This window comes from Panthera tigris, chromosome B2, assembly GCF_018350195.1.
Source record: "Panthera tigris isolate Pti1 chromosome B2, P.tigris_Pti1_mat1.1, whole genome shotgun sequence".
NCBI classification, from domain to species: domain Eukaryota; kingdom Metazoa; phylum Chordata; class Mammalia; order Carnivora; family Felidae; genus Panthera; species Panthera tigris.
Genome location: NC_056664.1, coordinates 129,942,320 through 129,960,392, shown reverse-complemented (window position 1 = coordinate 129,960,392; position 18,073 = coordinate 129,942,320). Strand labels below are relative to the sequence as shown.

Sequence of the window (18,073 nt, the reverse complement as noted above, 5' to 3'; positions counted from 1 at the left end):
TGGTGGGCATGAATAGGGAAGGGCAGTGCCGAGGTTTTCATGAGTGCAGAACCTGTCATTTGTCCAAGGGGCCATCATTAGGGATGTATTTGATCCCACAGCCATCTGGGATAAGCCACTTTTCAGCCACCATGTCTTCAAATTCGTCTACATTAAACTTAGTAAAGCCCCACTTCTTGGAAATATGGATCTTCTAACAGCCAGGGAACTGGCCCTACGTAGGGCCTGAGTCACATGCTCCTTGTTCTGCAAGTTGGTACAGATGGACATGATGCTTGGCCAATGTGGACCCTGATCACTGTGCCCTATGGCTTTCCAAAGGCACCCTGCATACCTGTCTGGAGCCTAGATTGGAGATAGCATGAGGTCAAACATCAATGTCCATTGGAAAGGGCCATCTCCAAGGTTCCTTAGGGCAACCCATACATTCAACAGGCTGCATACACTACCAAGGAGGCTATTGTTTGCAGCCATTGCACACCAGGCTCCCATGGGGAAAGATTACAGTCAGCTTAATTGGCTGCAGAAGACCCTTGATTTTCTGTGGCTCTCTAGCTCTCTACAGGGTTAGTGGCTCTCCCTGAGGGTTCAGCTGGCTGGCTTGGGGAGCTGAGGCCTTCAGTCTTTCTTCTTCCTCCCCATCTCTTCCAGATATATTCCCACAGTTCTTGGTATCAGCTTGCACCATCCTTCCAACTAAGAACTTGGCAACCTCCATTTGACCCGAGAAGACCTCTTCCCCCAAAGGGCTGTGGACAACACTTATTTCATAGAGCTGTGACGCCTGAGCAGGGCTTCCAGGTTGTCACATACTCATTGATCTGGTCTCCTGTTCCCTTCCCAAGAGGAAAGAAAGAAGCAAGCAGCCTTACTGTCTTAGGCTTCCCCCATCTCACCTCAGTCCATGGTCTGGTCCTGCTTTGTTCATTTCTGTCTTGGAGGATGATTTATAAGGCAGCACAGCTGCAGCCCCATCACTGATACAAATGGCAGGGATCTATTTTATATATGGGAATTATTGTTTAAATTATGCTGTGTGTTTTGAAGCTATTTTATTACTCTTGATGTTTCTTTAATGTTTTCAGAATTGAAGTGGAAAAAGTATGCATGATTAAGCATGTTAATCCACCAATGGAATTATGGACCACCAAACAGTTCATTGTTTCTTCTAGTTAATATGCTGGAATCTTAGGAAAAGAAAACAGACACACAAAGTTTTTGGCCAGTGACTGAATGTGCCATTCAAACTACAGTGATGCCAAGAAAGGTTTGCTTTTGCCTTGGTTCATTGACAGGAAATTATTGGAACATGCGTGAGCAATTTTTAGTTTTATATTATCTTTTCTTTTGTGATGTTGCATCAACTTTCTCCAGCCAAGTGCCCCAATTCCAGGCAATACCAATGGAAGATACGTGCAAAGATGTGCCGTATTTTAAATCACCAAAAAGATTTGTAACTAAGTATTAGAGGAAACTTCTATAAAAAGTCAGTCAGTTTTATGCTTAAACATTGAGGTACAATATCGTATCCTTTTCTTTTATTTTACCCTACTATTTTACTTATTCCTTATCTTTTCATCTCCTCCCCTCGTAGTTTTCAATACCTGGAATGTTTTGCTGTTAATGTGGTTGTATAAGGTAACTTTTATTCTAAAATATACTGCTGGCCACCATCATGATGAAGTATCCCAAAAGTGAATTTTCCTCACTGAATTCTACTCCTGAAACCAATATTGCACTACATGTTAACTAAAATTTAAATTAAAAAAATAAATAAGTCAGAAATTGATGGAACTATAAAGAGAAATAGAAAAAAATTACAATGCTTCAAAATATCCTCCTAAAAATTGAGAATTACATCTTTCTTCATGAAGTTGACTTGTTTTGCTTTCTTTAGAAATACCAATGATATGAAAAATGTTTTAAAATAAATTTCTTGCATTAAAAAAGTGAAATTTCCTGTTGCACAGAGACAGATTATTTTTGGCAGAATCAGCAAAAATTTTGGTTACACTAATCACATTTTTCTGCACAACAAAATCAGAAGCAATATTTTTGGATCCCTGTCGATTGTGCCTCCATTTATACTGGCAGCAACAATTGACAAAAGTTGCCATCATAGTACTTCTCAGAGTACAGGAAATCACTGATTTTATATAAGGGCCACTCTCAGAATCAAGGGAGAGGGTTAAAAAGTATCTTTCAGATGGGGCGCCTGGGTGGCTCAGTTGGTTGGGCGGCCGGCTTCGGCTCAGGTCATGATCTCGCGGTCCGTGAGTTCGAGCCCCGCATCGGGCTCTGTGCTGACAGCTCAGAGCCTGGAGCCTGTTTCAGATTCTGTGTCTCCCTCTCTCTCTGACCCTCCCCCGTTCATGCTCTGTCTCTCTCTGTCTCAAAAATAAATAAACGTTAAAAAAATTTAAAAAAAAAAGTATCTTTCAGAAACTGAACCTAACAAAAAGAAAATAAAATAGATTCTGGTCTCCTGTGGAATTCTTTGCAGAAAAAATCATATTCTAATAGATATTTCATCAAAAAGTATTGCTGATGAGAGCACAGTGTTTTGTAAACGCTGTATGTTCCGACCTCCATTGAAAATGCAATAAACCCAAGGAAAGATAGATTTGATTATTTTTTAAAAAATGTTTAAAGTTTATTTATTTATTTTGAGAGAGAGAGAGAGCAGGGGAGGGTCAGAAAGAGAGGGAGAGAATCCCAAGCAGGCTCCATACTGTCAGCACAGAGCCTGATGCAGGGCTGGAACTCAGGAACCATGAGATCATGACCTGAGCTGAAACCAAGTGGCTCAACTGGCTGAGCCACACAAGATCAGCTTAAAAGTTGACAATTTTAAACTTTATTATCATTAGGTAACATTAGACTCATAAAGCCATTTGCTTAAAATGTTAAAAAGAAGGGAAATGGCTTTTTAAAAAACCTGCGAAGTGTTTCTTGGCATCATTCAAGAAAAATTCTGAATCATTTGAGCACCAGAGTATCCTGGTCACCAGTACTTAAGATCAAATTTATTTTACTGTCTTTCTTGGTCAAGTAAGAACTTTTCGTAGTGAGATCACGCTCCTCAAAAGCTGCCTTATGTTCCCTTTAGAAAGACAAGAACTTAGCAGAGGGGATAAACATCAATAAAGGATGTTGTAACTGATGAGGAAGAAAGCTCTTTTGTTTGAGAAAAGAGTAATTTTGGGAGTTTGCACCCAAAAGGAAATGGAAAAGATAAATAAAGAGGAATGAGAAAGGAGGAGGAAGAGTAATGAAATCTCCAGATGAGATAATTATCCATTATACTTATTTTTTCTCATGCTATTATGTGAACCTATCCTCTTGCTCATTTCCAAAAATCACTAGTGAAGTCTACCAGGGTCATGATCACTTTATTGAGAGTGTGTTGGGGGGCGGGTAGGGGTATTTTAAACTTGAAGAATGGACTGTATTTCATATCTTGGCCATTGTGGTATGTAACAGAGGTATCGAAAAATAAAAGAAAAAGAAGGAAAGAAAGAAAAGGGATGGAAGGAAAAAAGAAAAAAATATCTCCTTGAAAATACAAAAATATTCTGAGAAATCTTGGCGTGTGACTTCTATAGGTTGAGAAATTGGGAGAGGGTGCAGTACCAATGCTATTTAGATCCAACATACAAGTGGTCCCAACTGATACCTTACTGGCACTAGGAAGAGATGCTCCTTATGAAGTTGGGGCACTTTCCAAAACTCCCCTCGAGCCTCATTACTATCCAATGTCTTTTATGCTGATGCTAAGAAACTCTGCCTTGCCTCCCTGATTTGATCTTTGACAGTTGACCAAAGTTAGCTGTACAGTTGGCGGGAAAGATAACGACCTTGCTTTCATCACACAGAAGGAATTGGATCAAATGTTAGGGCTTAGATTGGATGCACCAGGGACTCTCCTCCAATGATGATGATGGTGGTGATGATGATGATGATAGATGGTTCATTGCACAGAATTCCATCTAGAACTGTCCTGGCTACCCGCCTTATTTTGCCATTCTTCTTCTATCACTTGGACCAGACACTGAAATCAGTGCCATGTGATCAAAGACCTGATTTAATGTCTTGGCAATTCTGTACTTTGGGGTGAAGAATACTGCAGTCCAGGGTTTTCTAAAATGGAAAGGATCTACTGATACTGCTACAGTCCAACCGCCAAATTAAGACTCCTGATAACACACCTAGCTTAACTCATACCTGACAGCTGCTTCTCTTGGGACCCTGAGTATTGGAACATACATCTGTAATTGCTGGGGCCAGCTTTAGCAGGCTGCGATTCTCCCCACCATGTCCCTTGCCTTTGAGCTGAGTATTCTAGAGTCAAACTAGCCTTATTCCATAACATCATCTCCATTTCCCAAAAGAAACTGCGACTCAGAGCTGTTAAGATGCTGCTCAAGGTCATCTAGCTAAACTGGGTTCTCAGAAACAGCTTTGTCTGTTTCTGAATCTAGACCATCTGTTCTCTCCATATTTTCACCCAGCCTCCCGTTATTTGTATTTTGAATCATTCCATGAAGGATTTGAGGTTTTAAAATTAATAACTGAATTCTGGTTTATAAATCAGCACCCTGTACAATTGGATAGCATGAATAAATTCCAGTGCAATTTCTCCTTATGATAAACTAGCCTTCAGTGCCACAGATCCAGCAATTGGACCAATGGTGAATTTGCTAAAATGACACTCCATAAAGCCACCTGAAACAACCCCCGATCTTTCGCAGGTATTGGAACTACAATGGAAACATTTTGGTCTCCATGAGTGTCCACAACACTGTGGATAATGTCACTTAAGAGCCTATTTAGCAGAGACTTGAGATCCAGTTGTGATTATCTCCAGCTCTCAACAAGTCACCTTAACAGCAAATTGAATTCAATGCTTAAACCTTATCTTTAAACTCAGAATAGCTGCAGCAGGGAGTAGAATGAGTCAGTCCTTCTAACACATTCTCCCCTTAACCTATCACATTGTGGCACCACCCACCTGCTCACAAAGAGACTTCCCCATAATTCTCCTCAGTTCTTTCAGCCGGATCTTGATTTTGGAAGCACAATGGGTATTTGATGTGCTTCACTGAATCATTTGGTCCCACTTCCTATTTTCAAAGTGATTCTCACTGGATCTCCTTTAAATAGAACTTTGAAGATTTCTTCCTTCTTGGTGGGCCTGTTTTATTGGCTCTCTACCCAAAGAGTTATCTCTAGCAATCTAATATCAGGAGTGCTCTTAACATTCTGTTAGCTGTCTCACTATCTAGGCCTCAAAAGTCAATTTTTCAACTTCACTAAAAGGAAATGAGGTTTTTCTCAAAGTGGCAAGACATTTCTTTCCTTGGCCTGCTCTTTGGTAGCACAGTGGTTAAGAACAAAATCTCTGGATTCACAGCTAAGTATAAATGCCAGCACCAGAATTTACCAGCTGTGTGGTCTTGGGCATGTGCCTTAATCTGTCTAAATCTCAGTTTCCATTTCTATCGAATAAGGCTAACTATCTGCCTTCATATACATTGAAAAAATGGATATAAGGCACTTAGAATAGTCATAAATAAGTACCTAGAAAATATGAGCTGTTATTCATTAAAATAATTGTCTTAAATTAAAAAGTAATGAATAGCCCTAAAAATGAGAAAAAAATGCAAATCATTGCTTGTGAGGTGGAGTTGAGGAAAGCATTTGTATATCTAATGGATTTGTGGCCACGGATTAGCGTTCTACTTACAGTTTAACAGTTCTCCTTTCAACTTTTCCCCTATATGATTAATGTATTTGGCAGAGGACTGACAGAGTAATCTCTCTAAAACCTGCCACTAATCTGGTTACATTCTGTTCAAAAGATTTCAATGGATTGTCATTGTCAAATAATTCAAACACACACTCTTTATCTTGACACCCTCCCTCCCTACTGAAAGGGCCTCAAAATGTTAACTATGAAGAATCTGTCAGAAGGCTTGGGGTATAATTGGCACACATTAAGTCTTGCTTTGCCTTCTTTTCCTTGAATATTATTGCCCAACTTAACTACAACTCCCTCCGTGCTTCTGTGGGTAGGGACATCTCAGTGTCTCTTGCAAAATTTCCAATGTCCCTTCTGCCTCTACTTACCCAATTTGTCAACCCTCCTTTTCCTTCACAGGCCCAGCTCAAATGTTAACCCATCTGTAATCCTTTGCCTAGTCTTCTCATTTAAGGGAGCTCCGTGGCTTTTTAAAACAACATTCTACTCCTGTGTATTTTATTACACTTTCCAGGGACTCGACAAGTTTCATATCACTTTGGAAATACCAAGGATTTTAAATTTTGCCAAAGGCAGTGTTACCTGAGAAATGACCTATAAGGAACCTCATATCCCTCCAAGCTGAGGCCTGACTGAGGCTCAAGTATATGAAAGAAAGAGCATGGGGTTTGAAGTCTAGCAGAGTTTGAATCTCATCTCTGGGATTTAACAATTAGTTGGACTTGGGCAATTACTTAACCTCTATGAGAATTGGTTTCCTCTAATAGGACTGCTAATGACCACTTTTGAGTTTTTGTTCTGCAGATTTGAGATAATATATACAAATCTCAGTGCCTACCAAAAAAAGTATGTGCTAAGAAAATGCCAAATATAATTACTGTTTAGTTAACTGGCAAAACTTTGACTCTAGTGAGTCAATTATTCAAGCCTGGTCCATACATAAGCTTCATAAATTCATTTAGTTTTTCCAGGACTTAGGTGAGATGTGTCAGTCAAGGCTCAGCTCAACAGCTCAAGCTGAACAGCTCAGCTATGGCTGACTGCAAACCCAAGTGATGCCTTGCTTTGAGAGACCCAGTCAAATTCTCCCTGAAGAATATGAATCATTTTTATAAATATAACCACAAAGGAAGTTATTTTGGCTCAGTATTATATCCACATTTCTCTTTGAGAAAACAGTACCACTGGAAAATGAACTAATCTTACATTAAAAAAAATTTTTTTTTTAACATTTATTGATTTTTGAGACACCGAGTGTGAGTGTGGGAGGGACAAAGAGAGAGGCGGAGACACAGAATCCAAAGCAGGCTCTAGGCTTTGAGCTGTCAGCACAGAGTCTAAGGCGGGGCTTGAACTCACAGACCTCGAGATCATGAGCTGAGCCAAGGTTGGACATTCAACTGACTGAGCCACCCAGGTGCCCCAAACTGATCCTACATTTTAAAATTTAGGTATCAGTTGTATTACAACCCCATGTTGTAACAGAAACATGAGGTCCATCCATGGAAGTGTGTTTGTCCAACACCTCAAACCCAGTTAATGACCGAACTAGGTCAGGTTGTCTGACTCCCAGCATACTCAATAGGTATTAATTTTATTTCCCTTTGCTTTTCTTTTCACCTATTCCAAGCTAAACTTCTATTAATTACAACAGCTCCAAGCTTATTTCATTTGGGAACTTGTTTTGATTTTGAACAGAAGAAGAAGGGGTCCAAAATGATGGCAATAAAATCCTTTTCCTCATGGTAAAAATTGTGTATTGTTCATGCAATGAAATCAATTTGGCTAAAGAATTCAAACTTTAAAAGAAAATCTCTTCACAGTGGGTAAGAAACAGGCATTGCTTTTCTGAGTGTCAAGAAAATTGAAGTGCAAATAGATGAAAGCTATGTCTAAAAGATATCAAAACCTTTTTCATTTCGCATCTGGATGTTTTTGACATTATGTAGAGTCAAAGTAAATTTCTGCAAGTCTTAGAAAATCAGAGTAGAAGAATAAAGAACGAAATCCAGATTTTCTAGGTCCCCCTTTCATCATGCTTCATTCATTTGCAGCAACGCTTCTGTGCTCCTCATTGTTTCTAAAATGTATCTATGCTTTTTTTTTCAAAAATCACAGTTGCTTTTGAAAACGTTTCTCCTTCTTTTTAAAGTAAATGAATTACTTCACAATTCATTGACTGAAAAATTAATTCTTTTTTGAGACAAACTAAGCAATCATGTTAGATTAAAATTCCTCATTGATGAGCATCCCAGGATGCTATTTATCAAGTACCCATACACTTGTTTACAAAAAAAAGTAATATTGCATAATTGGTGTTATGTGCAGTTTTTTGATGAATTGGCATTTTGAGTAGGCACAATTCAGACATATATTTAAAAGACATAAGTAGGGTAACCTAACCCATGTGTTTCTTTGAAAAAAGGAAATCCTTTTCTTTAATGTTTTACAAGTCAAGATTAGGAGAACTTGAAGAAATAAAATCTTTATTTTTGATGGAGAGAGACCTCAGCCATTCCACACCTCAGGAGACCAATTCTTTCACTTTTTCTTCAAAGTTTACACCAAAGAAAACCAGAAGTTACTGTAGATATGGTTGAATTATTCTCTAGGTCTATAAAGATTCAAAACCTAATTAGGTTAAAGTTTTGTATACAGATACAATGTCTTCAGTAGTTGACAGCCAGTCAACGAAAGCCTTCCATTGATTGCAGGGAAGAGAGCCTGTAGCTGATACTTTATTATCATTAAATATCCATTTCCCTTTACTTCTTACCATCAGAGCCCATTTATTGCTGTGATATTGTCTCCTGATCAAGAAAGAGGAAAGGAAAGGAAAGGAAAGGAAAGGAAAGGAAAGGAAAGGAAAGGAAAGGAAAGGAAAGGAAAGGAAAGGAGAGGAAAAGAGAGGAAAGGAAAGGAAAAGAGAGGAAAGGAAAGGAAGAAAGAAAGGAAGAAAAGAAGAAAGAAATTCCCAGTCTTCCTTGCAGGCGGGCATGGCCAGTGACATTCTTCTAGCTTATGAAATGTAAGCAAAGTTACTATGTGTGGCTTCTCAGAAAGCTCTTTAAAAGCAGGTTGAACACAAATAATCCAGTGAAGAAATGGGCAGAAAACATGAATAGACACTTCTCGAAAGAAGACATCCAGATGGGCAATAGGCACATGAAAAGATGCTCAACGTCACTCCTCATCAGGGAAATACAAATCAAAACCACAGTCAGATATCACCTCATGCCAGTCAGAGTGGCCAAAATGAACAAATCAGGAGACTATAAATGCTGGAGAGGATGTGGAGAAACGGGAACCCTCTTGCACTGTTGGTAGGAATGCAAACTGGTGCAGCCACTCTGGAAAACAGTGTGGAGGTTCCTCAAAAAATTAAAAATATACATACCCTATGACCCGGCAATAGCACTGCTAGGAATTTACCCAAGGGATACAGGAGTACTGATGCATAGGGGCACTTGTACCCCAATGTTTACAGCAGCACTCTCAACAATAGCTAAATTGTGGAAAAAGCCTAAATGTCCATCAACTGATGAATGGATAAAGAAATTGTGGTTTATATACACAATGGAGTACTACGTGGCAATGAGAAAGAATGAAGTATGGCCGTTTGTAGCAACGTGGATGGAACTGGAGAGTGTTATGCTAAGTGAAATAAGCCCTACAGAGAAAAACAGATACCATATGGTTTCACTCTTATGTGGATCCTGAGAAACTGAACAGAAACCCATGGGGGAGGGGAAGGGAAAAAAAAAGAGGTTAGAGTGGGAGAGAGCCAAAGCATAAGAGACTCTTAAAAACTGAGAACAAACTGAGGGTTGATGGGGGGTGGGAGGGAGGGGTGGGTAGGTGATGGGCATTTAAGAGGGCATCTTTTGGGATGAGCACTCGGTGTTGTATGGAAACTAATTTGACAATAAATTTCATATATTGATAAATAAATAAATAAATAAAAAATAAATAAAATAAAATAAAATAAAAGCAGATGAACAAATGCCACTGACTCCTTGCTCTTAATATTCTTGCTGCGTGAAAAAAAAAAAAAGCAGAAACAAAAAACATTCTTCCTGCATGGAACACTGATGTGATGTCGCAGCCATTTTTTTTTTTTTTTTTTTTTTTTTTTTTTTTTTTTTTTTTTTTTTTTTTTTTTTTTTTTTTTTTCCCTAAGAAGACATTCATGAAGAATCGAATTGCAGGCTGAGCAAAAAGAAAAAGCCAGGGTCTCTAATGGCATCATGGAATTAATTTACCAGTCTTGGACTTCCTATTTCATTGCTTCCTATTTTAGGAGACAAACAAAAACAAAAAACAATTTAAAGAGCTCTAATTGGATAAGTCACAATAAATTGAGCTTTTTGTTACAGGCATTGAAATAATTTTTTTTCTCCTGAGTGGTAACCTTATTTGTGCTTTGACGAGTAAGGTTGAAAATTAACATCGTTTCTTCTTTGTGGAGTCATTTTGTAATAGGACAGACATTTTATCAGCAGCATAAAGATTGATCATTCTTCACCATTCAAGATGTCTCTTGATCGTTGTCATTGATCCCTCTCATCTTGAAAGGGTCAATAACACAAATTATTATAAAACTGCTTAACCCATATCAGATTCAGCAACAAGACAGATTAAATCAGCAAGGAAACTGGGAGGACATATTTTACATGCACCGGAAGCACTCTCTCTTCACTATTTTGCCCACCACTACTTCTACTCCACTATTATTATTAATATGATATTACCAGTGCTTAGAAACACTGGAAGACACTGAAATGGTAAGCATGAAAGTTCTCACTTCAGAGATGAATGACCCAAGCAGCTTTTCCAACTTAACATCTTAGTAATCATGAAACCTTTTAAAGTAGATATTTTGAAAAAAATGTATAATGTGTGTGATCAAATGCATCAATCTCAAATTTTCAGTTCGATGACTTTTGTCAGTTTTATTCACCCATTTACTATCAATTCTTAATTTTAGCAATACTAGTGCTATCTTATTATAGTTCAAAATTGCCTAATAATGAGGTTGAAAATCTTTTCATTTATGTATCTTTGGTTTTGAAATTTTTTTCAAATCTTTTGTTATTTTTTTTTTTACAGAGTTGTTTTATTTGTCTTCTTACTGAGCAGTGAGAATTCTTTCTATATTCTGAATGAAAGGAATTTAGGGAATGTGTGTCTTGTACATATTTTCTCCCAGACTCTGGTTTTCCTTTCCATTATTGTAACAGTTTCCTAAAGAGTCAAATTTTTAAATTTGGTAAAATCCAATTTATTAAGTTTTCACTCTTACTTTTTGGTTTTAGGTCCTATTAAAAAAAAAATCTTTGCCCAATCTAAGGTCACTAAGGGAAAAACACTTTTCTCTATGTTTTCTTCTAGATGTATTGTAGGTTGAGTTCTAACTTAGGTCTATGATCAATTTTGTGTTAAATTTTATAGATGGTGTGAGTTAAGAACCAAGAACCAAGGCTTAATCTCTCTTTCTCTCACTTTCCTTATATATATTACATAATATATATACATACACATACAGTAAAACCTTGTCTTGTGAGCGTAATTTGTTCTGGAAACAGGTTTGTAATCCAAAGCACTTGTATATCAAAGTGAATTTCCCCATAAGAAATAATGGAAACTCAGATGCTTCGTTCCACAACCCAAAGATATTCATATAAAAATGACTACAAAACTGTAATATAATACAAAATAATAAAGGAAATAAAAAATATAAAGAAAAATAAACAAATCACCTGTACTTGCCTTTGCAAACCTTTGTGACTGGTGTGCAGGAGACAAGAGAGAGCAGGGTTATTGTGTAGGACAACTTTCACTTTCACTAACAGAATCACTGCTGTCTATTGGCTCAATGGACTCTTTTTCTGCATGGGCCATTGTATATGCTTGCACGAATGTTGACTACAGTACAGTATTAATAAACTCTTGTCATATATTCTATTTAATGTAACTGGCAATAAGGCAGCAGAAGAAAAGGTCTATATCTGCAGGCAGCCTGACCTAGAGTGAAGCAAAGCATTCCTAAGCTTACTCTTGAATGGGAAGCAAAGGACTGTCCATAGGTACTCTGCAGTGACAAAAACACACTAGTGCCAGTTATGGGCACCTTCCAATGTTCTCAGAAATCACTGATTTCTGCCAAACACCACAGTCTGAGACTGAGTAGCCAAGCATGGGAAACAATCACCCATAATCCCTCAGAGAGAGGGAGAGAGAGAAGAGAGAACCATTGGCTCTGTTGTAATCATGTGACATTCAGCATCACACGCTATTCATATTGCAAGACCTCACTCATTTGTCAAGTTAAAATTTATTAGAAATGTTTATTCATCTTGCAGAACATTCACAGAACAAGTTACTCACAATTCAAGGTTTTACTGTATATATATATACTGTGTATATATATATATACTGTATATATATACTGTATGTGTATATATATATAGTGTGTGTGTGTGTGTGTGTGTGTGTGTGTGTGTGTATACATAGTTTTTGGGTTGTTTCCACATCATTTATTGTAAAGATCTTTTCCCCCTTTGAATTACCTTGCCAAATTTGTTGAAAATCAATTGGCACTTTTTTTGGAAATCGATTAGATCTATACAAACTCCTCATTCTGTTCCATTGATGTATATGTCTGTTTTTATCCAAGCACCATACTGTATAGATTACTAAAGCTCTAGGATTAAATCTGGAATTCGGGTAGTATAAGTCCTCTGACTTTGTGTTTCTTTTTTTGGATTGTTTTAGCTATTCACTGTCGTTTGCTTTTCCATGTAAAGTTTAGAAATTGCTTGTCATTTCTTACCTAAAAAGTCGGTTGGGATTTTGATTGAGATGTGCTGAATATATATAGATCAATGTGGGGAAATTGACAACTTAGTATAGTTTAGTCTTCTGATGTGGGAAGCTAATATAACCCTCCATTTACTCCATTAATTTTTTTCAAAACTATTTTGTAGCTTTAGGATACAGGGCATTCTCCTACAAACTTTGTCAAATTTATTCCTAAGTATTTTATATGGCATTGTTTTTATTTTTTTATTTATTTTATTTTTATTTAATTTTTTTTTATTTTATAGAGAGGGAGAACAAGTGGGGGAGAAGGGCAGAGAGAGAGAGAGAGAGAGAGAGAGAGAGAGAGAGAGAGAGAGAATCCCAAGCAGGCTCCACACTCAGCATGGAGACCAACGTGAGGCTCAATACCACAACCGTGGGATCCTGACCTGAGCTGAAATCAAGTCAGACACTCAACTGACTGAACCACCCAGGCACTCCTATATGTCATTGTTTTAAAATATCAATGTCCATTTTTTTGTGTGAAATAGAAATACATTGATTCTAGTATGTTGATTGTGTATCCTGCAAATTGGTTAAACTCACTTAGCTCTCTTTTCTGTAGCTCTCTTTTTCTCTAATATTTTGTAGATATAAAACTTTCTTTGTAAAAAAATAAATAAAAAATAAAAAAATAAATAAATAAAATTTTCTTTATAACTTGCCATGTTGCTCATAAATAAAAACATTAATTCTTTCTTTAGAGTCTGTATGTGTTTTTCCTTTGCTTCTTTAATCACATTGGCTAGGACATATAATACAATGTTGAATGGAAATTTTACGAGTGGACATTTTGACCTCATTCCCTAACTTATGGGGAGAAACATTCAAATTTTCACCATGAAGTATGATGTTATCTTTAGGTTTTTGCTAGGTGTCTTTTGTCAGGTTGAAGAAGCCTCATTCTCTTCCTAAATTTGCTAAGAGACTTATCTCTGAATGGGTGTTGAATTTTGTCAAATGATTTTTCTGCATCTATTGAGATAGTCATATGGTTTCCATTTTTTAAGCTATTAACATGGTGAATTACAACAATTGATTTTCAAATGTTGAACTAATCTTGTATTACTGGGCTAAATCCCATTTGGTGGTGATTAATCCTCTTCATATACATATATTGCTGAATTTGGCTTGCTAAACATTTGTAAAGAATTTTTTTGCATCTATGTTTATGAGAAATAATGATAAGTAGTTCCCTTTTCATTGTGTTATCTTTGGCTTTGGTATTAGGGTAATGTTAGCTTCATAGAGTGATTTGGGAAAAGTCTTCCATTTTCAAGAAGAGATGGTATCATGTAGTATAGTATAGGTATAATATAGTATAGAATTGATATTATTTCTCCTTTATATGTTTGTTAAAATTCACTAGTAACTTTTGTGATTTGTACCTTACAGGAAATTTGTCTATTTCAAATAAGTTGATAATTTATTGCCATAAACTTACTCATTTTATTCCTTTGTTATCCTTTTAATGTTTGCATCATCTGTAGTGATATCTTTTGCCTGAGTCCTGTTATTAATAATTATATCTTCCCTTTTTACCTCAACAGTCTAACTGTGGATTTTTCAATTTTACTGATCTTTCAAACAACTAGAATTTTGATTCACTAATATTCTTTTTTTTTTTTTAATATATATATTTATTTTTGAGAGAGACAGAGAGACAGAGCACCATTGGGGGAGGGGCAGAGAGGGAGACAGAATCTGAAGCAGGCTCCAGGCTCTGCACAGAGCCCAGAGCCTGATGTGGGGCAGGAACTCACGAACCTTGAGATCATGACCAGAGCCACCGTCGGACCCTCAACCGACTGAGCCACCCAGGAGCCCCTGATTCACTGATATTCTATGTTGTTTTTATATTTTTTTTCATTGAATACTTCTCATATTTATTATTTCCTCCTTTTTGTTTACTTTGAAATTAATTTTCTCTTTTTTAATAGGTTTTTAGGGTATAAATTTATGTCAATGATTTTGAAATCTTACAAATATAAACATTTATTGCTATGAATTTTCATTTAACCACTATTTTAACTGTATCTCATAAGTTTCATTATGTGGCATTTTAATTTTCATGTAGTTTAAAGTATCTCCCATTTCTTCCATGTAAACTTTTTCTTTTACCCATGTTTTATTTAGGAAAGTGATTTTTAATTTGCAAATATCTGGGGAGTTTCCAGGTGTGTTTCTGAGGTTGATTTTTTTTAATTTAATTATATTGTAGTCAAAGAACATACTTTTTAAGGTTCCAAATATTTTAAATTTCTTGGGACTTGTTTCTAGAAAATAGTCTAACTTGGAAAGTGTTTCATGTGCACTTGAAAAGAATGTGCATTCTGTTGTTCTGGGTGAAGTATTCTCTAAATGTCAATTTGGTTAAAGGTTGATAGTGTCATTCAGGACTAGTGTAGTCTTACTGATTTTCTTTCTTTTACTTCTATTAATTATTGAATGTAAGGGGTTAGTAGACCCAAATATAATCATGGATTTGTCTTTATTGTCTATTCTATTCATTTTTGTTTCCTACACTTTGAAGCTTGTTACTAAGTGTATATACATTTAAGATTGATAGGTCTTGATAACTTAATATCTTTATTAGTATGAAATGAACTTCTTTATCCCTGGCAATGTTCCTTGTTTCAAGGTCTATTTTGTTTGATAGTAATATAAACACTCCAGCTTTCTTTTGATCAGTAATTTATGGGATATAATTTTCCATCTTTTTACCATTAAATTACCTGTTTCAATATAGTTAAACTGGACTTTTTTAGGTAGCATATAATTGGGTCTTGCTTTTGTATCAACTTGACAATCTCTGCCTCTTAATTATACCATTAACTTTTAATGCAATTGATAGACTAGAGCTTAAAATTACCCTCTGGCTATTTTCTATTTATTCTTCCTAATCTTTGTTTCTCTTTTCCTATTTTCCTGCCATTTTAGTATTAATTGAGTGTTTTTGCCTATCTGCATTGTTGGCTTATTAACTAAAACTCTTTTTTGCTTTTTTATGGTAATTCTATAATATCTACATTCCAATAATATTATACAAGTTCATATATAGTATAAGAACTTTACAACAGTGTAGTTCCATTTTTCTGCTTCTGGCTTTTGTGCTATTTTGTCATGACTTTACTTTTACATATGTTGTATACTCCAAAATATAGTTATTTTTGTTTCTGAAAGTCTATTATCTTTTAAATTTCTTCAAAATATATGTTTACTTCTTCAACTGCTTTTCATTCCTTTGTGTAGATCGAACTTCTGGTAATATTTTCCTTCCTCCTGAAAGATTTACTTTAACACTTTTTGCAGTGAGGGTCTGTAGCAGTAGATTCTCTTAGCCTTTTTATGTCTGAAAAAGTCTTTATTTTTATTTTATTTTATTTTAAAAATATATGTTGGCGGGATATAAAATCCTACACAGATTTCCTTTTCCCTTTCAGTACTTTAAGGATGTTGTATTATTTTCTTCTGGCTTGCGTGGATTCTGATGACAAGTCTGCTGGCATTCCTCTACACTTCACATCGTTTCCTTGTTTGTTTGTTTGTTTGTTTGTTTGTTTGTTTTTTCTTGCCTGGCTTATTTTAACATTTTCTCTTTAGCACTGACTTAAGCAATTTTGTTATGCTGTATCCTATGGCATTGTCTTCATTTTTATTCTGCTTGGGGTAAATTGGGGGCTAATCTGGACCACTACTGGGACAATAACTCCTTTTTCAAATTTTCAAATTTTTTATTTTTTAAAATTTTTAAAATTTTTTAATTTATTTTTGAGAGAGACAGACTGCAAGCAGGGGAGGAACAGAGAGAGAGGGAGACACAGAATCTGAAGCAGGCTTCAGGCTCTGAGCCGGCAGCACAGAACCCGATGTGGGGCTCAAACCCACAAACCGTGAGATCATGACCTGAGCTGATGTCAGATGCTGAGCAGACTGAGCCACCCAGGTGCCCATGAGACAATAACTCCTTAAGAGATCTACTCAGTGCTGTGTGTATGAAGACATTTTTCCACTCTGGCTGTTGGAAACAGCAACTCTCCCTCACCCTATCTGTCCCTCATCCTGTGTGAGCTCTAGGGATTGTTCTGCCTGCTCTTTTCTATGACTTTTTTCTCCCTTGACTCCTGTAGTCTCTTACATGCAAACCAAGATCAGAATTCTACCAAACCTCTACTAAAAAGAGGACCCTTTTGCAGACCTGCCTCCCAGTCTGGCTTCCTTGGGTTGTCAGACTCAGCTTTTTTTTTCTTCAGTGAGACCACTGGGTTCTAGGCACATTTTTAAAAATATAGGCTAAAGTTTACCTTTGTCACTTTCCTAATTTATTTTTCCATTTCTCTGACATTTCCAAGTCCTTCTTTGAGGACTCTGGGCCAACAGAGCTCCAATACCCTTCCTTTATGTCTTCAGTGCTGTGTGCGATTTTTTAAAATATACATATATCTGGCAATACAGTGTGATGGAATATAGTGGAGTTACAACCTTGACATGCCAGGAATCAAGTGTTCCTTATTCCAAAATTACCCATCTCTCCTTTCTCCAATCAAGATTATCCTTCTTTCTGTGGTAATTGGAAAAAAACAAATCTGGTCCAAATTCAAGATGCAATAAAGATTGTTGGTGAAGAGGGTGGGCTTTGGAGTCAGACTCCCTATGTCCAAATCCTGACTGCTCCTCACAGAGGTGTGGCCAGGGCAAGTTACTTAATCACTTTGAGCCTCAGTCTCCATTTGTAAAGTAGAAATAATTATAGGTACTGTTATAAGGCAATGTTAGGATTGAATAACATAACCCATGTAAAGAATTTAGGAACATGCCTAGTATAAGTGTTACAATGGTATTAAGTGTTAGTATTAATGCTCATGTGGTATGTAACTGATGAACCCCTTGGCAATTTTAGAAGACACTTTTACACTTTTAAAGGATGTTTATTAATACAGATAAAACTCAGGTTGGTCTATTATATGCCTCTGTTTCCTTTGTACTATTCCACTTTCAAGCATCATGAATAGGGACTCTTACATGGCAGTTCAATCATTCCGGAACATTTATTCCTGTGTGCCACTGTGCGGGGGGGTCTTCAAGACCACCCTCAGATTTGATGATTTGCTAGGAGGACCAATAGTCCTTCTTGCGGCTGTCACTTATTATAGTCAAAGGATACATTAAAAAATCAGCACAGGGAAGAGACAGACAGGCAAAGTCCAGATGAAACAAGGTGTAAGCTTCCATCGCTGGAATCACACACGATACTCTTAGTCACCCCCTCCCCACCCCCCGCCCCCTCTTTGAAACTGACAACATGTTGTCTACCAGGGAAGCTTGTTAGAAGAGACTCAGTGCTCCAAGTTTTCGTTGGAGTCTGGTAACATAGATACTCTCTGTCTACCGTGTACCAAAATTCCAAATTCCTGAAGGAAAGTAGGCATTCAACATAAATCATTGCTTGCA

General features: G+C 36.7%; 1 non-coding gene across 1 annotated transcript; it reads right to left on the bottom strand.

Moving 5' to 3' along the window:
• Positions 1-392: 392 nt before the first annotated feature.
• Positions 393-526, bottom strand: LOC122238943. The gene has a single exon (XR_006218080.1). It is a non-coding gene; the product is annotated as a small nucleolar RNA SNORA70 (small nucleolar RNA).
• Positions 527-18,073: the final 17,547 nt, after the last annotated feature.